The following is a 25,753-nucleotide window of genomic DNA, read 5'->3' as shown; positions in this document are numbered from 1 at the left end:
ATCAAGAGGATGAAAATCTATCACAAAGAGCACAAGAGTCCTTGTGGATCAGCTCTTCAAATCATAAACTTGCTCAGAAACTGAGCCAGAGCAGCTGCCCTCTACTTTGCAATTGAAGGACTCAATTGCAGTTCGATTTGGTGCTCTCCTTGTTTATGAGATGAATAGCAAGAAACACAATAAACCAACAAGATACTAGTTCCCCAGCGGAGTCGCCAGTTTGTTGTGGGGAAAAGTATCCGACTCGGAATGACCCTATCCCTACTCTAAGGGTGATAGTTCCTTAGCAACAACTGAAAGTAAAGCTTTGATATTTTTCCTTTATGAAAGTACAGAGAAGGAAGAAAAGATTGACCAACCGATGTCTTTCGCTTTTGTCGATCCTGTCTTCTCTCTTTGCCTCTTGTTCCCAGCTCCTTGCTCCCTTTGCCGGCCCAGCTACACAAAGATCCTGCAAAAACAAGAGAGGGAAACTACAAGAAACATGTACTCATAACTGATGCATGGATTAGAATGAATCAAATATACAGATAAAAACAATACATCATTGCAATACAAGTATATAGGAGAACATCAAAGCTTTATTGATAGAAGAAAAAGGTTCTGAGAAGGTTACAACCATAAATGGCTCCAATCCAGCAGCACCTCCCCAGCAGCAAGAAATCTCCTCTTCCCCTCTATAAAAGCAATCACCCAATAGCTCTAACTGTAAACCAACAACACTTCCTTGCTTTGCACAAAATTCCAGCCCCCCTAGACCTCATAGAAGAGCTCTATATATAGGAGATTTGGAGAAAGGATGAGTCAGCTTGAGACTGACCTAAAGCTGCCTTGTGTCCTCTCCCTCTTCAGTTAAACTTCAGTTCTTGAGTCCACTTGGAGATCCTTGCTTCCACATGGAGATCAAGTACCTCTTACTCATCATAGGGCGAATTCCTTGAACCAAGTGTCAGTTTGGAAGCTTCCTGGGCAGTTGACACCTTGCAGAATGACTGTGCCACTTGGCCAATCTCGCCCAGCGCAGGTAGCCTTCATTGGTTTTGACTTTCAGCGCAGGTACTGTCACACGGAATCTGTCAAGGGTGCGGACACGACTGACCTTCCTAGAAGTCTAAGACATTCTAATGACAAACAAGACAAAATGGAGTGATCTTTCTCTAAATACACCTTTTACAACATGAAAACTACAAGTGTTTAGGCTTACCTTATTCCAAAACGCTGTTGTTGAAGTCCGTTCTTGACGATCCGGATGAGCTCCTCCTTCAAGTCAATTCCTGCAACCACAAACAATCAAACAATTACCAAGCACTTGCATTTCATATAATAAAACATATATTCAACATGCAGACCAAGGAACACATGAAATAACTCATTAACACAAGCTATTGAGAAAAATAAACCAGTTTGTATTAATAACGAAACAAAGAAACTCTTACAACCTGGCCTTGGTGTTGTGCAAGTTCCTCCCAGGGTCCATCAAGGGTTTTCCTCTACTTTGACAAAGCTCACCCTCTCCCAAGTAGAATCAAGTGAAGACAATCTCTCCTCACAAAGGCTCTAATGGAAGACCTAAATCCTGCAGCATTTACCCAAAGAAAATGTATAGCTCCAACCTCTCCTCCTTCTGGCTCAATGCCTTCATTTATAGTGCTGTAAAGAGGTTATTCAGGTCCACTATCAATGGGATCATCCCCCTCTATGGGTGGGATAGCTCCCTTATTGATGGGATAAGTTCCCCCTTAATAGAGATACATGAACCAACTGGAGGCGCATCCATTTCATCAAACCGACCTCTAGAATGTTCTAGAAGTAACCACAAGTAACTTTTTCAAGATAAAACTCGCGCATTTTGCCTTTTACAGAGGGACGCACCTGTCCCTTAACATACAGAGCGTCCATGGACGCAGATTTTGTGAACATGGTCAGCGTCCCCGCAGGTAAGGCTAGAGAGAACCTGCGACCCCAGAGATAAACATGATTTTTACAAGACTTTCTCTCTTCTTTGAGTTTGAGATGGATAACAGAGGCATGAGACTTGCCTAAGAGGGTAGCATGACTGTTGATTTGAGCCATACTAACTGTAAGTAGTCAAGGTGACATTTTTTAGTGTAACAGATTGCCCCCTAAAGTGCGAAGCCTGGAATAGAATAGGGTTTTGTAATTCTAGGAAGGGTGAAGCGCTTTATCATTTCAAGGATTGCCTTGTGGATGGCCTGGTTGGAACCTGCAATTTTCAACACAAAATACATGGATAAGATTATATCATCACTGAGGTAGGCATTCCCATACTCAGATTCAAAACTTTAACTAATGGACTAACTATTCTGATACAGGAATGATCTTGCAGTACATCATTTTTATAGACTTTTGTAGACACAGTATGGACGCAGCCATCTGTTTATGATTAGTCTACATAGATAATGAATACAAAACTCCTCGCAGCCTGGATGGTAGAAACTAGATCCAGGGTCTTCACTTCTACTTCCCGAATTGGTACGATTCTAGCCATGTGATTAAATGATTCGATGTCGAACATGGTAGAAACCACTTGATTACCAGTCAATGATGTAAACTGTTAACAAGCGTGAGAGAAACCACCAGTAATGTCAATGGTTCTCAAAGTACCAAGCACAACCCGTGAAATGTGAATAGATGTTTTGATGTCGAACACTTCACGGAATCCTCTGATCGAAAGTCAATGATGTAAACTGACGTCAAAGGCGAGAAACCTGCCATTGATGCATGCAGACTTCAAGGTACTGTCGATTCCTAAGTCATCTTTCTAGATAATGTGTCGATGTCGATAGAAAGCGACCCGTTGCAGGCAAGCCCGCAACACGAAATCATTGTTCAAGTTGAAGAAATGTTGCTGTAAGGACTGACTCAGGGATGGTCAAATGGATGACAAGTATTTTGCAGATGAAAGTTTTGCTTGCAGACCTCTTGAACACATAACGACACAACAGATGGTTTGGTGACGAATAACTCAAAGTTGATCCCTGAACCCGGTTAAAGATTTTCAAAGTGATTTAGTCAACTGTGAGGTAAAAGATTTCCCAACCCAGGTGAATGAAAAGTGTCGTGTTCAAGAGCGGTAATAAAGTTTCTTCTGAGACAAAAGGTGACAAATAGGTTCATTCTTCTCTTTTTTCCCCCACCATTTCTGGCAAGTACCTCTTTATTTTTAACAAGCTTGAGGAGGATAACATATGCTTGATTATAAGCTCATCCTTCGGACGAGTCCAACCTAGTTTAAATTCGAACCCTAGGAAGGAGTGGTTCGTTCCTGTTTGTAATTGAACAGGTCCTTTACTGTAAAAGTTTAACGAGCCCAGTATAGGAGAAACTCGGCGTTTTTCAATTTTAGAGAGTCTGAAAAACTTAAGGAAACTCCACGTTGAACTTTTTCGTATATTTGTGTCCCTCAAGCCCGAAAAAGTATAAAATAATACCTGGGGGAACCGCTTGATCTTGCGACCAAGGAGTACTTTCATAATAGTATCGTTGACCTGAAAAGTAAAAAGCGATCAAAGACACGTCGTTTTATTTCCTTATCGAGTTTGAAACGACAAAAACCCGGCAATCTTTTCCTGATTTTGCGGTCAGAAAAGAGCTAAAAGGGGACCGTCTTTTAATTCCGTTTTAACGAGTGAAAAAGAAACACTCGGCGATCTTTTCATGTTTTAGGAGTCAGAAAAGGGCTTAAAAGATGACTCTGAAATTTTGTTTGTGAAAAATTACAATTTCCCTCGAAATCCCTTCGTCCTGCACAAAAGCGACACATTACTCATACCTGTTTAAAATAGGCAAAAATACATTTGAAAACATCTTTTCATGGTAAAAAATGAACTAATTCATCCAAAAAACCTATAAAAAGACCTTTTACCATGTCATTTTTACCGTTTCACTGTTGAGGTTGAAAAAGGAGCTTTTGACAAGAAACTTCCCGTGGTTGCTGCGGAAAATCTGACCGTCGGAATCGAACGCCGCTTCACCGAGGTATTTTACACATCCCACTCTTCATTTTTATCCGTTTAGTTTTTTGTTTTTGGTCTCTGTTTCATTTTTTGGGGGGGTTTTGGGTTCAAAATGCGCCCCTCGGCGGACGCAGGTGCCCTTCGGGTGACCGCGTCCCCCGACTTTTTCTCACACGGGAAAAAGGTCTGGGGACGCAGTCCGCCTTCAGGCGAGCTGCGTCCGGACGCCCTGTGCTAAAAAGCCGGGGTGCGTCTTCCGCAAAGGGCGCATTTCAAAACCCTAACTCTCTCAAAAAACCACCAAATTTTCTCAAATTAATTTCTAATTGACTCTTTTGATGTGCAGGGCCCAAAACATGTTAGACTGGAGAGAGAGAGAGCACGTAGAAGACGATGAAGCTGCGATTAACCACCAACCCTCTCTGGATGCCTTAAGAACATGTGGATTGTACAAATATTGGACCATACCGGGCATGAGGGGCCAGGTAAGATTTTTGGAATGGCTGGTTGAGCGATGGAACGTTCAAGATCAATGCTTTTACATTGGAGGGCACCAGCTCGAGATAGAGCCCTCGGATGTATACTTTCTCACTGGCTTGCCAAACAGAGGTGAGCAACTCAACCTTGCGGGGACCAGGCCGGGTGGCCAATCCCTTGATGATCTCCGCGAGGAGTGGTGCAGACCAGGGACTCGCCATAAAAAAGGCGTGGAGATAAAGCACATCGCTCTGGCGGAACTTAGAGTTATTGCATTTACGGTCACTAGGATTTGTGGCGCGGCCGCCTTGCACATTGCTTCCGGATCCCAAATGCGGATGGCAGTTGACTGTTACCAAGGCACCATCTTCAACTGGTGCGAAGCTGTGTCGGCTCATATGAAGAGCCAACTAACCAAGGCAAAGAACGGACGACTAAAGACTTTTGGATATGGGCCTCTAGTCGTGAGCTTTGCCTTGGAGAGAGTTCCTATGCTGATCCCTCAGCAACTCACTGTTGATGACTTGGGTCCTCGGGAGCCAAAGCTTGTTCGATGGGTTGCGGTGATGGCCCGGCATCCTGACGAGGGTGCTGCAGTGGTTCGATTCTCAGACAGTTACTTCGACTGGCTAGAGGGCCAGCTTTTTGTGATACAAGACTTTCCATATGCCGGAATGGATTTCAGAGGTGATCCGGACATGGTTCTTCCACAGGGAGAACAATGGGATGACAGAGGTACTTTCATTTTCACAAGTTTTCTAATTATGTATTTTTTATTTTTCATATATATCGTCTCAAAGTAACAGTAAAATTTTAAAAATGCAGATGTTGGACCACAGCGTCCAGCCAATCTCCGGCCTTACGACAGACGACATCCAGCTGCACCGGCCTTACAGGATGCGACAGCAGAAGTACTAGCCGATTTGGAGCATGATCTAGAGCGTCTCACGGCAGATATACCTGAGACTACTATGGATGACATTCCAATGAGGCTTCAGCGCTTCGTGGTCGCAGTCCCTGGACCGTTTAGGAGATTTCTGCGCAAGATAGCCCGCGCAGTGGTGTCGTACAGAGAGCACCACCAGTGATTGACTAGTCACTTTTGTAGTCACATGTGACATTTTTGACTTTTTGCACTATCATTTTGCCGATCATAAGGTGTGTTAAACCTATGATCGAAGACGATGTATATATTTTTGGACACACTTCTATCTATATCTATATATCACTATTATCGGCTTATCTTGTTTAACATGTATGATGAAATGTCTTTAAATTTACTTGCATGATTATTATAAATGTCTGTCCAACACTTGAGAAGCAATTGCATCTGCTAATGTATTCAAAGACCTTGGAATATGTTGATATTCAATGTAATCAAATTCACGTTCCAAGAGACGCACTCTCAAAAACAACCTTAATAACACAGGATTTCTAATGGCATAAACTCTATTAAGCTGTAATACAACAAGTTCAGAATCTAACCTCACTATCAAACGTCGAATTCCAAATGAAATAGATTCGGATAATAATTCAACCACTGCACTGTATTCTGCAATGTTATTCGTTGTTTGACCGAGGCTTACCCCATGCATAGAAACTAACTCGTCAGAGGGCGAATAGATAACCCAAGCTGCGGAAGAGATATTCCGTGTACTACGACAAGCACCATCAGCAAATCCAATGTATGTTTGGAGAGGCGTCGACATCTACAATATCAAGAGTAAAACCAAGATGAGCCAAAATAATGACGAAAAACCACACTTGCTAAGCTAAGCACACTGACTAAACTAACACACTTGCTAGCTAGAAAGGAAATCTAACCTATCTAAAAATTTCTCCATCCATCATTTTAAGCATAATACCTCTTTAGGTAAAGTCCATTTCTGGGTTTGCCCAAAGAGTCCCCATCAAAATCAACTAACTCATAAGCCCCTTTTGCTAGCTTTCGCTTTACAATGTAGGGCCCATGCCACATGGGAACGAATTTTCCAGCACCTAGCTTATCGTTAGCTTGATCATATAATAGTACTAGGTCTCCTTCCGAAAAACTTCGAGGGGTTACATTTTTATCGTACTGAGCTTTCATTCGTTTCGCGTGAGTCTCGATAGCTAAAGTAGCGTCACGTCGAGTCTCATCTAATTTAGCTAAGTATAACAACCGTTTCTCCTCTTCGGAAGTAGCTGGAAGTAATTCGACAGCCATTTGAAGTGATGGGATTTCGCACTCAATAGGTAACACAGCTTCTAAGCCATAAACTAGCTGAAAAGGGGTGAAACCTGTTGAATTTTTCACTGAAGTTCGATATGCCCATAGCGCCGAAAATAACATGTTATGCCAATTCGTTCGATGGATACCAATGATCCGTCGAATCATGACGACTAGAACTTTGTTGATTGACTCAACCAAACCGTTGGCTTGCGGATAATAAGGTGTAGAGCTATCGTGGCGCAAACCAAGCTGGCTTGTAAGTTCAGTCATCATGACATTTCGAAAATGGCTTCCATGGTCCGTAATGATTGCTTGTGGGACACCAAACCTAGTTATGATATGATTGAATACGAAAAGTGCAGCTGTCTTGCCGCTTGCGTCGAATGTAGGCATCGCCTCGGCCCACTTAGTAAAATAATCAACCGCAAGGATGATATACGCATGCCCCCCGGCCGAGTGAGGGTTACAAGTAATAAAGTCAATGCCCCATTTGGCGAATGGACCAGCGGCAATTATAGGGTGGAGAGGAGCAGGTGGAGCGCGCATCTTGCGATCAAACACTTGACAGTTGTGGCATTTTCTGACGGCAAGGATACAATCTTTAAACATAGACGGCCAGAAATAGCCAGCGCGCAACACCTTCTGAGCTGTGGCATACCCAGACATATGACCGCCACATGCTCCAGAGTGACAATCATTCAAAACTCTCTCAGCCTCATCGTGAGTTAAACAACGTCGAAAAACTAAGTCTGCCCCCAGGCGATAAAGTGTATCTCCAATAATTCTGTATTGCTGGGATTGAAACCGAATTTTTCGACGGTTTTCCTTGGAAGCTTCAGGCCGAAAGGTTTGGGTTTGGAGATAGATGATTATATCCCCATACCACGGATCTACAGTGCTAATAAGAAACAAAGATTCGTCCGCAATGGACTCCTCTGCCACAGTCTCTGTGTCAGCACTCGGGAAATCACACATCAATTCCGCGAAGACTAAAGATTTCTTAGACTTGGACTTCTCAAACTCCAAGTCGAACTCTTGCAGGATGACGATCCATTTAGAGTACTTGCCCCCTAGCAGTTGTTTTGTCAAGATATAAATCATAGGGTTGCAATCCGAAATAACAGTAGTTTTGCGGAGAAGAATGTAGTGACGAAAACGCTGGACAGCTTGAACGGCTGCCAGGGCCAATTTCTCCACATGCGAATATTTTAACTCAGTTGGATTTAAGGTTCTGCTAAGGTAATATATCACATGCTCTGCCTTGAATTCATCTTCTTGAACTAACACCATTCCAATGGTGGAATGCGAAGCTGCGAGGTATAAGAAGTAGTCCTGGTTGTAGTTGGGAGGATGCAATAACGGTGCATGGGTCAACGCGTGTTTCAGTGCATCAAAAGATTGTTGAGCAATCTCGTCCCAAAAGAATTGTACGTTCTGTTTCAACAACCGTGTAAAACCTTTAGTGACCTCGGCGTAGTTAGGGATGAATCGGCGTAAAAAGTTTGCTTTCCCTTGCAAACTTTGGAGTTGGCGCAAACTCGAAGGAGGAGGCAATTGGATGATAGCCTCGACTTTCGAGGGATCGACGCGAATGCCGGTTTTGGAAACAACAAATCCCAGCAATCGACCTGTTTCTATACAGAAAACACACTTGTGGGGATTCAACCGAATTCGATAATGCCTACACCTCATAAAGATTGCTCGTAAATGGACAAGGTGATCAGCTCGGTGTAAAGAATGAGCAGGCAAATCATCGAGATAGGGTTGCACAATGTGCTTGATGTCATGAAATGCATAAGACATGGCCCGTTGAAAAGTAGCACCGGCATTCTTAAGGCCAAAAGGTAATTTGCAATAAGCAAATGTCCCCCATGGACAAATGAATGCCGTTTTTGGTTGATCGGCAGGTAGAATATTGATTTGATTATACCTGAGAAACCATCCATGAAGGAAAACATCTCACTTCCGGCACAATCATCAATAATTTGATCGATATAAGGCGTAGGATAGTTGTCTTTTGGACAAGCTCGATTGATATCCCTATAATCGATACAGATTCTTATTGTTCCTTGTTTTTTATTGACGGGAACAATATTCGATACCCAATCCGTTAACGGGATCGGATAAATGAAACCTGCTTTCAACAGCTTTTCGACTTCGGCTTTGATTGCAGCTGCTTTTCGAGGGTGAATCTGACGCAACCGTTGCCGAATGGGTTTAGCATCCGGGTAGGTTTTGATTTCATGAACAACAATGGCAGGATCGATTCCTGGCATTTCTTCGTAGGACCAGGCAAACACGTCGCGGAATTCTTGGAATAGGGCCTTGTAAGTTTCAATTTCTTCTTCAGTACATGCGGCACCTATATGAATGTTCTCCTCGATTCCGGGCTTCACTGAAATATCAATGGGAATAGTACGAGAAATATTCCCTAAATTCAGCTCTGAATCAGAATGTTTCGTTGGATCCTGAGCGTCTTTGACATATTCAGCGGTAAAGATAGATGAAAAATCATTTTCAAATGCATCATCCTTAGGTAAAAACGAAGATCTGTGATGGAGATCTTCCCATGGTAGATCATCTACACTTAGGATTTCGCGAAGTTGTTCGTCAGATGACACTTCTTCGGGAAACGTTATCCGTTCTAAGGGTGAGGTGAAAAGTGACTCTTCACTGACCACATTCATTTGGTCGGTTGAATGAAAGTCGGTAAAAGACATAAGAGCTTCATAAGCAATCTCATACGGACTCAACGGCATAACATCACCGAGTGAGTCTAGCTCAGAGTCAGAGGGAACATACCAAGGATCATCATAAATAATGTTTTCTGACGTGATCATATGAATTGTTGCGAACGAAGGGTCTGCATTGAGTGGAGGGAGAGGAAAAGTTCCCAGTAAACCGGAATCCTTAACTAAACCTACACCAATGTCCCTATAAGGGATTGTCGTTTTACCAACATGCTGGATAGTTTCTAAAGAGGTTGGGTCGGATGAAAAGTATGTCAGCTGATCAATAGTCACGATCTTACCGTTATGTGGAAACTTAATGACTCTGAAGACCGATGAAACGACCGCTGTCATAGCATATGACCAACTTCGACCCAAAAGAAGGTTGTAGTCTAGAGGGGCATCAACCACTTCCACATCCAGACTAACGGTTTTACCTTCGACCCCTATAGGCAATTCTTGTAGAATACCAAACGGACGGAACCCACGGCCATCAAAGGCCTTAAGGATGGTGGGGGATTGGTTCAACGAAGGAGAACCAAGCGATCTCCAACATTGAATCGACATAATACACGTAGAAGCTCCCTCATCAATCACAGTCCGATGAATAGGCCTGTTTTTGACTATCACTGGAATTTGGAAAGCCATTTGATGGGGGAGACGCGGTGTACTACTTTCTAGATCAAAGATCATTAGGTTCGGGTCCTGAACATCGACAGCTCCAATAGCCGACAAAAGCAATTTTCGTTGCGCTGGACATGATTGCAGCACTTCGAGTGCCGACATTGCTGAAGGTGAAACAGCTAAGTCTTCAACAATGTTGTAATTCTGGGCTGCTCTCGCATGTGGATTGAAAGCAGACCTTCGAAGTACACCCTTGGCGGGCGGCTTAATCACTAAGTCTGGGTTAGGTTTTTCGATCTGTAGTGGATCGGAACCAGGAGCTGAGGTTGATGGGTTAGAGTTAGAAGATTCTGCTTCTTTACCATCAACAGGAGCCTTACTACCATAATCTTGCGATCGAGTCGCAATCCTGACATGAGACATCATCAAAATGGGTTCTTCACTGGCATTCGAAGAAGAACCTATCATCTTATTTTCCTGCTCGGGGAATGGATTCTTTAACACAGCAGGAGTCGGAGAACCTTTAACTATTTTCACTACCTCGGCCCGATGAGGGCAGTCTCTCGTAAAATGATCTTCTTCACAAATGAGACAAGGATAACGAGGTTTGCGCTTTTCGTCATTGGTTTCCGACTTTTCCGTTTTCTCCTTTGGAGCCTTGTCTGCTTTAGCCTTCTTCTTTCCTTTCTTCTTTCCACCGTTTTTGGATTTGGCCGTAGATGACTCTACAGCGTGAATGTCGGCGGTAAGTTCAGGAGGAGAAGACTCTCCTGTCGGAGAATCAGGCAAAGTGATAATTGGAGTATTGGAGGTCTTGGAAGACTTCTTCTTACTCTTCGTAGTCACGATACCGATCATACCATCAGCGGCATGAGATCCCGAAGGAGCAGCAGCGATTTGGTTTGACTTTGGAAGATCCGGAATTTTCTCGTGTAACGTACCCGACTGAGTGTAAACTAAGTCAAGGTATTGTGCCTGAGCAATGACTTGCTCCTCAGTAACTACGCCGGCCTTAGCTACATCTTCAGTAATTCTTGGTAATAATGATTTTACAAACCATTCAGCTAAAATTTGGTCCGGGATAAAAACTTTCACTAATCTCCTTCGACGTCTCCACTCATGGATGTGATCAGAAATGTACGTGGATGTCGATTGTTTTAGCGAAGTTAATAATTCTGTACCATTATCGTATCTGACTGGTAACTGAAAATGAGTTAAGAATGAAGTAGCTAACTGGCTAAAGTTGTAAAAAGAAGCCCGTGGCAACTCAATGTACCACTTGGCTGCGAGACCAATGAGTGTACGCTGGAAAAGACGTAAGCGGATAGAATCATCTGAGATGGAATTTGATGCACACCAGAGGTGGTAAGTCATCACGTGATTAGACGGATCCTCTCCAGACTTACCTTCGAACTTGGGTATATCGCTGGGCAACTTATTTGGCATTGGCGGCCAGAACGGAAGATATTGAATTGGATCGTTCGTTAGGCGCGTCAAGTCGGGTAAATCTAAAGTCGCAATAAATGGTAACTGCCGGTTAGGATCTCTGAAACTCTGAGTCACAATACCAGCCCCAGGAGGAGGATATCCAGGATAACTAGGAACAGGATTCGCATTGGGGATATTATATCCTCCTGGAAAACCAGGATTAACCGGACCGTACTGGGGTTGTTGAGGTGGTTGATAATTGTACCCAGGATACGGTTGATACTGGTAAACCGGTTGTTGGGCAGCTTGCCCAGGTTGATACTGTCCCTGGTACGGAGGTTGAACAAATTGAGGTTGAGTAGTAACAACCGTACTTGTACCAGGTTGACCTGCAGGCATCTGGACTGTGGTTTGAACCGTGGGTCCAGACAACGGTACAGATGTCTGAGGAGCGGTTACAGGGACAGTAGAAACCGGAGCTGCCGATACTCCAGATGTAAGCATGGTAGATGAAGCGGTAGTTGCTGCAGCCGTGTGAGGTGGAGTACTCGGTGCAATTGGCGGCTGAGTAACTACAGAAGTTACAGGGGTCTGAACACTTGACTGGACAGGTTGCGGTTGCTGGGGTGGACCAGGAACTGCAGGTTGTCCTGCTTGAGGTACCGACTGTATACTTGGTTGCGACATCTGTTGACCCTGTGACGGATCCCATGTTAACATTCCAGGGTATTGACTCGTAACAGGTTGAGGATACTGAGATCCATAGCCGTATTGAGGATAGGGTTGATAACTGTAAGGTGTAGTCCCATATGATTGCCCTTGAGGTGGTTGATAACCTTGACCAGGGTATTGACCCGTAGGTTGATAACCTTGAGGTAAATACGAATACTGGGGTTGACCTTGACCTTGAGGTTGGTATCCTTGAGGTTGATACCCTTGGGGTTGATACCCTTGGGGTTGCCATCCTTGAGGTTGCCATCCTTGAGGTTGATACTGATACTGAGGTTGACTTTGGGGTACGTATTGAGGCTGGGGTTGATACCCTTGGGGTTGATACCCTTGAGGTTGCCCCCCAGTCACAAATGAAGTACCTTGAGGTTGCCCCCCAGGCATTAACGAAGGTTGCCCCCCAGGCGGTAATTGGCCACCTTGAGGTTGGTTAATGGGAGTTGAACCTGACATCATATAAACTTCACCTATACTCAATGGTACATTACCACTGTTTCCAACTAATAACCCATGATCAACAGGTTGAGGAGATGCTCCCGCAAAGGTACCAGAAAGTGACTGATACCCAGTAGGAACAGAAGGACCGCCATGTAAAAATGATTCAGGACTTTGTGAAAACACAGATGACTGACCAGACATATTTACAGGAGAATGAATTCCTCTAGGTGGAACCGGAGTACGAGGTGTAGAAAAACCTACTGAGTTGTCTAAAAAATTGGTTAATGCAAGGTACCAAGATTCACTTCTAGGAGGACTGTAAAAGATGGATTCACGCTCCCTTAGATCAAGGGTAATTAGATCTTCAGAATCAGAAACGCCTATTTCTTCCTCTGGAACAAGTTCTTCTATAGCAATTAATCCAACAGGAAGATTTTCGGTGATAATTCTTTCTATTCTTGGTGAATCAGGAACACTAGGAGTTGGAGTAACAGGTTCTGAAATTTCAGGTTCTTCGCCTGTTTCACTGGCAGATGAAAAACTACCAGCAAGCTCGGAAACTGTAACAGCTTCGGGATTGTAACCTGTTTCTAATCTTTGGTAATCTGGATGGACTACCAAAGAAGATTCTCCTTCTTCAGGTGAACCTACTCTACTGCCACTAGGAGGAGTTACAAGGACCTTTAACCCTTCTAAATGACCCGGAATGTTTTCAGGAGATTCACCCCGCGATTTACGGAGTTTTCTTAACAAATCTATCCCGGTAACAATCTCAGGAGACTTGCCCGAAGTCTACGGGACTGTCTCGGTAATTCCGCCACAATTAAAGATTTTAACTACAACACACGAAATCAAAGTAAAAAATTTCAAATCAAACCACCTAAAGTCTTCTAAAGAACCAATCAAATTTGAAGCACACGCCTAAATAATCTAGAGCGTCAAACCACACACAAACAGTAGTCTTCCGGACCAAAAGCGCTAGTTGGTGATTAGGCCCAACCTCGCAGGATTCAGTACAGAAATAGTGGGTGGAACAGTTACCCCGGCAACCTGCTTAATGAATAGACTGGACCAAGTTCCTCCACTTTAACCGTCTCGAAGTGAAGCGAACCCCCCAGAAAATCCAAGTGAGTATAACCGACGTCTGCTCCAGGTACAGTGGGACCTTCCCTCCACCGTCACCTTGGGTAGAATCCTAGATATTATGGCCACTAAGGTTACCAATCACAACAATTACACCTGGGGGAACAGTCTAAACTCCGACAGCACGCAAGGGCAGAGTAGCAAGCTCCAATCCCCTTACCGGCTCCTTGACAACAATCCAAGGTTTACCGATAAGTGACCCCTGGCTCCTCGACAATGGTTAATCCGAGGTTTACCGTTTGTAATACGTACTGCCTGGCGTCGTTCCCAACGAGGGAGGAATGATCCCCTCACTGGTTCGGACACGAGCTCGTGTTTCTCCTTTAAGAGGAGCTTTCCCAGAATGTAACTGAAACAATTGGATTTGTTCTACTCAAGATAGACTATCTGTTTGGTTTTGTAGTCTTGGAGAGTTAAGTACTCACCTACTCCAAGACCCTAGCCTAAGCTATGTTGGTGCTTCAGAGCCCTAGAAAAATAAAGATTACTAGATTGATTTTAATTTAAGCGTTACTTTTAAGGTTGTTTCTTAAGTCAAAAGGTGATGGAAGTGAAACTAGTGGTATGTTGACTCGACTCGAAACCACTACAAAATGCACCTAAAATGATTTATCCACTACTTTACTTTTTCGATGAATTGCTTAACTAAAAAGTTGAGAGAATGCAATCCTTATAAAAGCAACTTCTTAATTGAAGACAATCAAAGAAACAATTCGTTTTTCTTTTCCAAGCATAAAAACATAACTTCTCTTTACATGCACGAAAAAAACTCTTTTCTTCTTTTGAAAACAAAAAGCTACTTGAAACAAGACTTTTAAGAAGATGTTTTTGTATTTTTCTTTTAATAAAGCAAATAAATCTAATATAACCAAAAAAACAATCTTAAAAACTCTTAAAATCTATGAAAATGCACTCATAAGCAAACTAAAGGCAAATTTACTCTAAGCAATCTTAACGAGGCCAAAACTAACAATGATTATTTCTAAGGTGTTTTACTTGATCACAATCAAATCAAGGACTAGCTTATTGCAGAACCAAAAACTAGTCAAAACAAAATTCTAATCTTTTTGTCCTTTTTGAAAATGGAAATCAATACTTTAAAAACAAGCAATTCGAAATTTGACCCAAAACAACTCAAATGACAAGTTGCTCAAACAAGGAGACTTTACGGCAGGCTCAACTTCTAAGAAGGTTGACTAACCAGAGATATCTAAGGCTGGACAACTTTCTAAGCTCAAAGTCACTACAAAGCCTTTCCAAAAATCAAACCCTAGGTCTAAACTTCGTTGAAAACCACTAAAACACTCAAAGCTCACAAAACGAGTTCAGGTGAGAATTCTTGACAGGGTACTAAAGGATCTGGGCAGAAAACACTAAGAAAAAACAAAATCTAAAAGTAATTTAAGGCAAAAATGGAATTTTCTTAACTTTTACAGGAAGACGCAGGCCAGCCGTTGTCACAGGTGCGGCCCCGCACTGTGCAGTCGACAACAGCGCGTCCAAGGACGCACTGTGCAGCACACAGAGACTGCGTCTTTCTGGAAAAAGGAAGAAAAACTAAAGCCAACTAAAGCTACAGCTAAGCCACCCAAATACTAATTCTCACAGTCAAAAACCAGAAAATAAAAATGATTTTCTCAAAGCAAAGTTCATATAAAGGAAAAGACTCTCTCATTAATGGATTCCCCAGCGGAGTCGCCAATTTGTCACACGGAATCTGTCAAGGGTGCGGACACGACTGACCTTCCTAGAAGTCTAAGACATTCTAATGACAAACAAGACAAAATGGAGTGATCTTTCTCTAAATACACCTTTTACAACATGAAAACTACAAGTGTTTAGGCTTACCTTATTCCAAAACGCTGTTGTTGAAGTCCGTTCTTGACGATCCGGATGAGCTCCTCCTTCAAGTCAATTCCTGCAACCACAAACAATCAAACAATTACCAAGCACTTGCATTTCATATAATAAAACATATATTCAACATGCAGACCAAGGAACACATGAAATAACTCATTAACACAAGCTATTGAGAAAAATAAACCAGTTTGTATTAATAACGAAACAAAGAAACTCTTACAACCTGGCCTTGGTGTTGTGCAAGTTCCTCCCAGGGTCCATCAAGGGTTTTCCTCTACTTTGACAAAGCTCACCCTCTCCCAAGTAGAATCAAGTGAAGACAATCTCTCCTCACAAAGGCTCTAATGGAAGACCTAAATCCTGCAGCATTTACCCAAAGAAAATGTATAGCTCCAACCTCTCCTCCTTCTGGCTCAATGCCTTCATTTATAGTGCTGTAAAGAGGTTATTCAGGTCCACTATCAATGGGATCATCCCCCTCTATGGGTGGGATAGCTCCCTTATTGATGGGATAAGTTCCCCCTTAATAGAGATACATGAACCAACTGGAGGCGCATCCATTTCATCAAACCGACCTCTAGAATGTTCTAGAAGTAACCACAAGTAACTTTTTCAAGATAAAACTCGCGCATTTTGCCTTTTACAGAGGGACGCACCTGTCCCTTAACATACAGAGCGTCTATGGACGCGGATTTTGTGAACATGGTCAGCGTCCCCGCAGGTAAGGCTAGAGAGAACCTGCGACCCCAGAGATAAACATGATTTTTACAAGACTTTCTCTCTTCTTTGAGTTTGAGATGGATAACAGAGGCATGAGACTTGCCTAAGAGGGTAGCATGACTTGTTGATTTGAGCCATACTAACTGTAAGTAGTCAAGGTGACATTTTTTAGTGTAACAGTACAAGGAGGAGCAGTTGACATTTAGCGCAGATGCTCAGTGGAGCAGCTGACATGATCCAAAAATAGCCTGTTTTTGAGTGTTTTCAGGTGGAGAACTGATAGGAAGTGCTGTGGTTTGCTGACCTTGTTCCTCTAGGGGTAAGAACAACATGTTTAGGGACTTTGGATCCCTGTAATTATCGACATTTCATGCTCCATGCTGCGAGGCACAAAAATGTCTATAACACATAGACAGAGAGATCAAGATTAAATGGCAAGAAATCAATGATACATTCTCAAGCATATTTGAGGAAGATATGGAAGACTGCAGGGTCTATGTCAACATCCACAAATTTAGCTTGTACCATATTGCATGCAGGTATCCCGCGTTTCCATGCGCGGAGATGATACATTGGATTGTTTCGCACACTGATCCTAAGACGATGATGTTGAGTAGTGTCAGTGGGAAATAGCCTACTACCTTCACGGTGAAGGACTATCAAGAGATGTGTCACTTGCCACAGCCAGTGATCACAATGGACAAACCCTTCAGCATACGCAACAACGCAAACATTACCCAATATGGTTTACATGATGAATATACTTCGGAAGGCATATTCGTACTTGGTAATATTTACATGCCACTTATACAGCCAAGAGAGCACATAGACCTTCCCGCAAAGCTGGGTGATTACGTTGTACCAATTGGCCAACGAAGGAAGGCCATGCAACTGGTCCGACATGTTCGCTCTTAGGTTGAAGAAATAGGTGAAAGGAGCTCAACATCCTCCCAAAGGTCATCAAATAGAGATATACATGTACTCTTATATTCTGGATGCAATCTGTGCCTGTCAGCAGTTCCTAGGTTTGAAGTGGGCATGGACACCTTCAGAAACCTCTGTGCACACTTAATGTAGATTCTTATCCGAATGCAACTTCCATGGAGTCATCACACAATTGTCAAACCACTTTGTCACCCTAGTGTTCAAAATGATATTTGAGGAGGACCCACCTTGCATGTTGCAGGGAGCAATGGAGGCATTGATTGACATAGCATATTGGTATGTCTCATGCCTTGGCACCTTCATACAGATGTAAATCACGAAGAAGCCCTCACATGTTTTACTGAAGTTTTCCATGGAAAAGCTCGTGATGCAAGAAGTTTTGTATCACATCTCGACAGGGTTTTCAACTAGACTGCACAGGAAGAAGAAAGCACCTTGGCCACTCTTCCTTTGTGGATTAGGTTATACGAGATACAAAATCTCAAGCTTGTTGATGCCAAGACAAAGGAGATCAAAAGATTCACTTTCAAAACCAAAAGTTTCAATCCGTATGACCCGCATTGTTTTGTAAACAACCACTGTTCAAGAGTGTAAATTTCATGGATCCACATGGCGTGTCATTGGCCTGACAAAGACCCATGGAGATATTGTCACAGCTTCTCCAGGATCAATGAACCAGTTGGCATAGTTGTGGAAGGGTTAGAAAAGCAACGCAAAGCAGCATCTCAGAGAGCATCATCATCAACAACAACAGAGGGTAACATACGTATGCACAACAAAGACGAGATAAAGTTTGTCAACAACGGAGAGGCAGAAAAAAGCCACAAGTTCAAAACAGATCCTCTCATGATGAAAGAAGCCTTGTAGACTGAGGCTAAGAGGCAACAACGTGACAAGAGGAATGCACAAAGCAAAAGAGATAAACATAGAATGGAGGAAACAGAGAAGGAGTTGCAAGAGATGAAGCATGAATTCTAGGAAGAACATGAGATGCGTAGAATAGAGAAGGAAGTGCATCAGGGATAGACATAATAGGAGGTGCAACAGGCACATATTGCAGAAACTACCCCCATACATCTTATAGACTCATCTGAGTAGCTAGCACAGAGTATACATGGTAAGTAGTTGCATGAGCAGGAATTAGCTCAAGAGATTGAACAGATGCTAGAGAAAATGGATACGGACATGGTGCAGCTAGAGTTAACTCAGGATACAGGCCTCATGCCTCATAACCAAGAGGTGACCCCACCGGCTTCACCAGATCAGGAAGAAAAGCTAGTCCCAAGTCATCAAGGAGACACAGAGATCCTTGAAGAAAATTCGGAAGTAGACATGCACAACATATCCTTCAATGAGTCGTAACACAGAGTTGTGAATCATGTAGAGTGCCTACTCTAGATGTCCACACATCCCCTGCGCAGTTTGCAGAATGAGTGATCGTATCAGATGTGTGCAAGCATCCAGTAGCATTGGCCAATGCTACCAAAGCATGTGCCAAGGCCACCAGCTTGAGTGCTCGATTCTTGATAGCATAGAATGAGCGGATGGCCAAGGAATTACAAGTGGCCTAGCAGAGAGGAGAGGAAGTTACGTCATCCACTAGAGCAGAGAGGAGAGCACACATCTTGTCAAATCTGCACACTGTTATTGACCACATGCAGACATGGACAATGAGATACAAAGGAGAACCATTTCATTTTCCAAACATTATTAAGCCGAAGGTGGTAGAGTTGAAGGCACGAATTCGGAGTCAGATCCGGAACTATGAGGAACTCCCGCATCTCATCACCAGTTTACAGGCTTCATATGCATGGGTATTCAGAAGCATGGATGTTATTGTGTACGCGCACTATTATACACATATTTGGGCACTGCAACCCCAATCACATATGTCTATAAACCAAGAGCTTCTAAACCCCTGAAAGTGTTGTTTCATACCCTAAAGGAACAAGGTCAACTAACTACATCATTTCCCAGAAGTTCTCCCGAAAAACCTATTTAGAACTGGTCAAAACTTGACCATACAGACTTCTCAGTGCTAAGGGTGCAATGCATCTCACCTATTACACACAAGGGGTGCGATGCATACTAAAAATCCTTTTTGTAGGGTGCGATGAGTAAGAATAGACAAATGGCAAAGGCAGTTTGCTAGGTGGAAACTCACAGAATCTTCTAGAAACTGCTCATATGACACTTTCCTCTCTGAATTCACCTAGGGATGAGTAAGAGATCATGAAATCTCCAAGTGGAACCAAGAACTATTAGTGAAATGACACTAATAAAAAACCCAAAAGCTGACTTACCCATCTACAATCATCTACATATGGATCCCTCATCCTAGAGATCCAAAGGCTGGAATTTTGTAATTTGTAAGGAAGTGTTGTTGGTTTCTCTGTGAAACATTGTATTGTTGGGCAATCTAGCTTTTCATGAGGTGAAGAGGGCTTTCATGCTGGGAGGATGGTGCTAGATCAAACAGCTGGGTTGTAATCCTCTCTTCTACTACTTCTATCAATAAAGCTATTTGAGTTTTCCTCCATATAATTGTATATTTCTAAAACTTGTATTTGTGTATGCATTTGTATGGTTAATGTACATCTGATTCTACATTGTTTATGGTTATATATCTCTATGCTTTGATGGTATTTTGCTGCTTTGACTCTACAAGTATTCTTTGAAGCGGGACAAGTGAGAAAGGAGTGGCGAAAGCTCTATCAAAGGAGAGAGGAAACAAGCAAGGAGCCAAGCGAAAGATTAAGGTTGGTGCTCTCTGCTTCTCTCTCATCTATCTCTCATAAAGGAAAACGCAAGTAACTTTGGTTTGTTTGTTTCTAAGATAGCTACTAGTATTAGTGGGACTAGCAGCTCTGAATGGACACTAGTTTTCCCGATAACAAAATGGTGACTCCACTCGGGAGCGAATAGTTTTTTTGTTTGTTACTGGTGTTTGCTTTATAAACTACAAACGGAGCTTGAAGTTAAGCCAGCTAGCCTTCGAACTGATTTTGCTATGCAACTGCAAAGTAGATCAACACTACTTCAGTCAATCTCCAAGTTGGTTTATGAACTGAACATCTAACTAGTAAACATCCTAAGAGCTCTGGTGGTAGCTCAATAACCTCATTAGATCAGCCCCTATACTTTGTGTTTACTGTCTATCATAAGCTCAGTCTAAATTCCTGAACTTAGCTGCAAATTGTTAGTGAAAACCAAGCTCAGTCTCATCCTTGGACCATCTCACTGTCTCTCATTGGCAGTCTGGATGCATTGCACCTCCTGCGTGCTGCAGGTGAGATGCATCCTTGTTTCACTGTGTTACAGGTGTGATGATTGAGTGAGACTGTTTCTGCCTCCATATTTTGGTTTTTTCTTCATTGTTTTCAGCTCTATTCAGTAGTTTTGCTATCTATGATCAGTATATCACTGTTGAAACCTTCTTCCTTTGCATTATTCAGCCTCCATTGATAAGAAATTGTGAATGTTTTTTATGTATTTTTCATCATTTACAGTTATCCTTTGCAAATAGTAGCTTAATCAAACTATCGTCTTTTGATTTGAAAGTGTCACAAGTGTCATTTTCAGTCAAAGAAAAGAGTGTCCTAAAGTATTCCTCTTTTAGATAGTCGATTACACTTTTGCCATCATATTTGATTTGAATCATCAATTCTTTGAAGTGTCGAAAGAAATTTTCAAGTCGAAATTGAAAGTGTCGTCCGAATCTTCCTTTCATTTTTGAAAAGAAATTGCTAAAGTGTCGCTTTGAGGAAAGATAGTTTAGATCTGTACTTAGTTTTCTTTTCTCATTCTCACATTAAGGAAACTGGCAAAAAATACATGCATGCGCATTTTCATTTAGACTGCATGTGGAAATTGATTTTGGACAGTGCATCTTAATGTGTGCTCTCTACTCTATGTTGAATGAATTTTACTTCTCTTTCCTTAGTAGCTAGGCTTTTCATTGCTAAAAGAAAGTAAATGACTGTTTATCATCTTACATTGCATATTTAGGAATTGTATATCTACATCACGCGGTGAACTTTAAAGGAAAACTTCTTAAGAAATATCAACTATAAAATAAACCATAATGAATGTAAAAACTCTTTGAAACCTAATGCACAACATTTAGAAGTCTAGACTACAGACGCATTCCAACGTCGTAAAGCCTGGTAACTATCATTTTCATCGTAGGTTGGGTGATTCCTCCTCTTTGATACAACAGGTGCCAGTACGGACTTGTGCTCCCACGTACTGTCGAGTATATATTGGGATACCACAATAGGCTAATATCCTTTATCCTTAGGAAGCCGTATCTGCCACCCTATTGATCGCAATGCACTGAACACAGCATTCGAGAAGATTGACTTCCGTACATAAAAAGTATTCTGTAGTTTTGAAATTGGTTTGGTAATCCCTCTGTCTAGATTTCCGGAGTAGTCACTTTCGTTCATTTTCAAACTCCTTAAAAGAAAAAGGTCCATCTGAGCACTTGTCACTTCAGGCTCATTAAAAAACAAAGGTGGCTAGAGTCACCTTTAGCTTTTTCTCAACTCGTAAAAATTGGAAAAGCAAGTTGTTTCAAAGCGTCATAAAATTTATTTTAATCGAAATAAAATCATTGTTCTGTTGTTGGTCTTAGGTCGAGATAATGGAGTCCACCAATCAAGGATTTCCCCTTGGGGGAAATCCTAGTCCTTTCTCTTCTTGGGGAGACGTTGGTGCTCCACATCTGGCTACATTGTCCCTTCCATGACTTACAATTGGCTTGCCAGTATGTCTATTCTCTACCTCTATCATTCAAAACACCGTAATTCCTGAGCAATCAAATCAACAACCAGATGATACTGGAGTGGTTCCCCCACATTCTACTTCATTTGTTTCTCCCTCTTCTTCTTCCTCTTCGCTTGGTGAAACTAGTAACACTAAAAACCCTAAGAAGAACAAGAAAGGGAAGGAGAAGAAGAAGAAGAAGCCAACAATGAAAGGGGGAAACCATGCATCGTCTAGTGAAATTCCACACACAGCACCATCCAAACCCAAATGTCCGTGTGTCATCTGCAAGGGAGACCACTATCATCGAGATTGTCCTTACATCCCACGGATCTTGAGAGACTGGTCTGCCCGCTTGCACAATCGAGTGTCTTAAACCTTTGTTGATCATGTTGAGAATACACCATCAACTAGTGAAAATGAAACCAATGGACGAAAAGGAAGATCTAGATTTCCTTGTAGGTTATGTGAAGGCGATCATGCCCTCCACCGTTGTCCTTTTCTAGACGAAGCTAAAAGAGTCTTGGATAACCGTCTTGCTCCACCACAACAACTTCCACCTAGATACAAGAAACTCTTGCCAAGTCCATCGCTAGTTGAAAACTCGACTGACACACCTCTGTTGTAGGTCGAAATGCCTATCATTGAAGATAAACTATCTGAGTCCACACCAAACCAAAGTCAACAGGTCGAGATGACAGTCGAGTCAACCCAGTCTTGTCTTCAGAAGGTCCACATTCAGATGATACAGTCATCAAAGAGAATGACAATGACACCATTCAAATTCTTTTTGTTAACACAAAATCCGATGAACATGGGGGTAATCTTCCCATTCCTTTACTTTAAGAAGGAAGTTCATCAGAGATTCATTCGACCATTTATTCAGTCCCTCCTCCAAGTAATCTAGTCATTTCATTTGATTGGAATCTACTAGAGAGACCCTGCCTACCATCTAATGTACCATTCCGAATCATAGTGCAAGCTTACAAAATGATCATGGCTGGTACTATCATAGATGAAGGGGCTTCCGTGAGTATTCTTTCCTCAACTGCTTGGAAAGCGCTTTGTTCGCCATCGCTTCTGCCTGAGATTCAAAATTTGTCAGGCTTCAACAAAGGAACCAGTCGACCTTTAGGGATCCTTCCAAATTTTCCTATAACTTTGAGAAGGAAAATCATTCATCTAAATGTAATGGTAGTCCAAGGGCCTCTAGATTACAATCTACTCCTTGGGTGTGACTACATTTACAACATGGGAGCTATTGTTTCCTGACTCTTTCGAGTGATGTGTTTCCTGTATGAAGGCAGAATGGTCCAGCTCGTTGAGTAGCTTTCATTCCCCGGTTCAAACATGGCTACTAGTCAAATGCCATCCCTAACTGGTCTTTTTGCACAAGGAATGTCTCATCAACCTCCAATCCATGCACCTGATGAGCGTGAGTGATTCAGTGAATGTGACTAAACCTAGGGGGCATGCGCCCTAGTCTGCTTCGGCAGGAAAACCCTAGGTATAAGGTAGGTTTCCATGTAGGATATATGACTAGTCTGACCCACCCTTCCAGTTAGGAAAATGGGATTAGACTGGAAAATGATTCCCTCGTCAAAGGTTATGTGAGTGGAAGCTCCCAGCATTCACCTTTGTCTATTTCGATGGACAGAGCCAAGGAAGAGTTTTGTCTGCAAATGCGGATGAAATAACCTTGCTTTAATGCAAGAACTTCCATATGGTAACCTGGAAACTCTACTTCTCTTTATACCTGGGGGCATGCAAACCTTTTGTACGCAAGTGGAAAGCGACTAGCGTAACTCTAACCCCATAGTTTTTTACTAACTTCAACTACTTAAGTTAGGTGATTTTTCTGATCAACCATTCACCTTTGCAAGGGCCAAATGGCACCAGCAAAGTAAAGGAAAGGTTTCCCGTCAAGAAGCTATCCTACCTAACCTTAGTAGTTCTTTAACTCCTAGGACAGTAGTTGGTCATTCCTAGTTTGCATATAAAAGGCTCCGGAGCAAAGTTGCGCATGGTGCAAGCTCCGTAAAAAATGAACCTACTAATGAGAGACATCCTTATTATACGACTAGCATGAGCAATGTTTCCGTAAAGTTCAAGCTCATTAAAAAATAAACCTAGCTATGAGCATATGTTCCCCCAGAGTTCAAGCTCATTAAAAAATGAACCCACTTTCGGTAAATAACCTTTGTGATCGCATTACTATTAGCTTTTGAGTCTTGGTCGTGTTCTTGCCATCACCTCCACTTTTTAGCCGATCATACGCCTCCACTTGATTGTTTACCCTTTTGAGGAATAGCTATGATGAGTGATTCTGTTAGCCACCTTCTTTACACTGTCGTGATTGAAAAGTTCCAAACTTACTTGGAACCAGTTGCTATCTGAAAACATCACTCATTCCTCAAAAAATGAGTCTCTTTTAAGCTCTTTTTAGACTCGTAAAATATAAAAAGATTGCCGAGCAATTGGCCTCTCTGGCTCGTTAAAGTGATTGGAAGTGCCATCCCTCCTCTAGATTTTAATCTTTTTGGACCTGAGGGATCATTACACAAAACGATCGAGCACTTGTCTTTTTCGGCTAGTTAAAGTGATCGGAAAAGTCATCCCTTTCGTATTATTTTATACTTTTTCGGACTTAAGGGATTATACTACGAAAAAGGACTACTGGAGTTTCCTTTCTATCTATTTTTAGACTCTCTAAAACTTAAAACGACCGAGGTATCTTTGTCTTTAAACTTGTTAAAACAATAGCGACAAACTTGTCCATATGGACAAGAGCGAGTTTCACTATTGCTAGGCTCGCTCAAACATAGCTACAAGTTTGCCCGAAGGGAAAATTATAGAACAAGAATATGTTATCCTCCTTAAGCTTGACAAAAATAAAGAGGTACTAGTCAGCAATTGACTGGGGAAAAAGGGAAGAAAACTTGAAGAACTTCATTGGTAGCATGTCACTCTTGAACATGACACTTTCACTCCATCACCATGATTGATTCGGGTTGCGTTTTTCCATTCACCGGTCATATCACCATTGGTCCTCCATACCATCCATTTTTGTGGTTAATGCTACCAATCCATTTCAGTGTCACTAATATGTTCAATAGAAGTCGCTTAGAGAATTCACCAACCCAGCTTACGCCTCATCCATTGCAATACCTTCACTCTCCATTTTTCATGACCGCCACCCTCAACCTTGTATCATCAGATCGTTTTCACCTCCACAAAATCATTTGCTACGTTCCATGTCATAGATGTGGGATTCATTAAGGACATCCTACGACGAGTCACTTCTTTTCGACATCAGCTCATTATCCAAGAAGTCGTCTTAGGAACAACCCTTTCAGTACTTTGAAGCTTGTATGCCTCAATGGCAAGTTTCTCACTTCCGGCGACAGGTTTACATCAATGGCCTTCGACCGAAAGATTTTACGTGGTGTTCAACATCGACTCATGTATTCACACCACATGAATTGTACTGCAGTACCTTGAGGGTCATTATCATTATTGGTGATTCCTCTCGCACCAGTTAACAACTTACGTCATTGGTTGGTAATCAGACGATGTCTTTCCATGTTCGACACCAGAACATCTTTTCACATGGATCGACTTGTACTTCGGGCAAAGATTGAACGAGTTTGAAGACCCCGGATCTAGTTTCATCCATCCGGGCTACGATAAATTCAGGAAAATAA

The sequence above is a fragment of the Pinus tabuliformis genome, chromosome 3_1, assembly GCF_031772625.1.
Source record: "Pinus tabuliformis cultivar Carrire ecotype Pingquan chromosome 3_1, CPIR1, whole genome shotgun sequence".
Taxonomy (NCBI): domain Eukaryota; kingdom Viridiplantae; phylum Streptophyta; class Pinopsida; order Pinales; family Pinaceae; genus Pinus; species Pinus tabuliformis.
Note: the sequence above shows the minus strand (reverse complement) of the source record.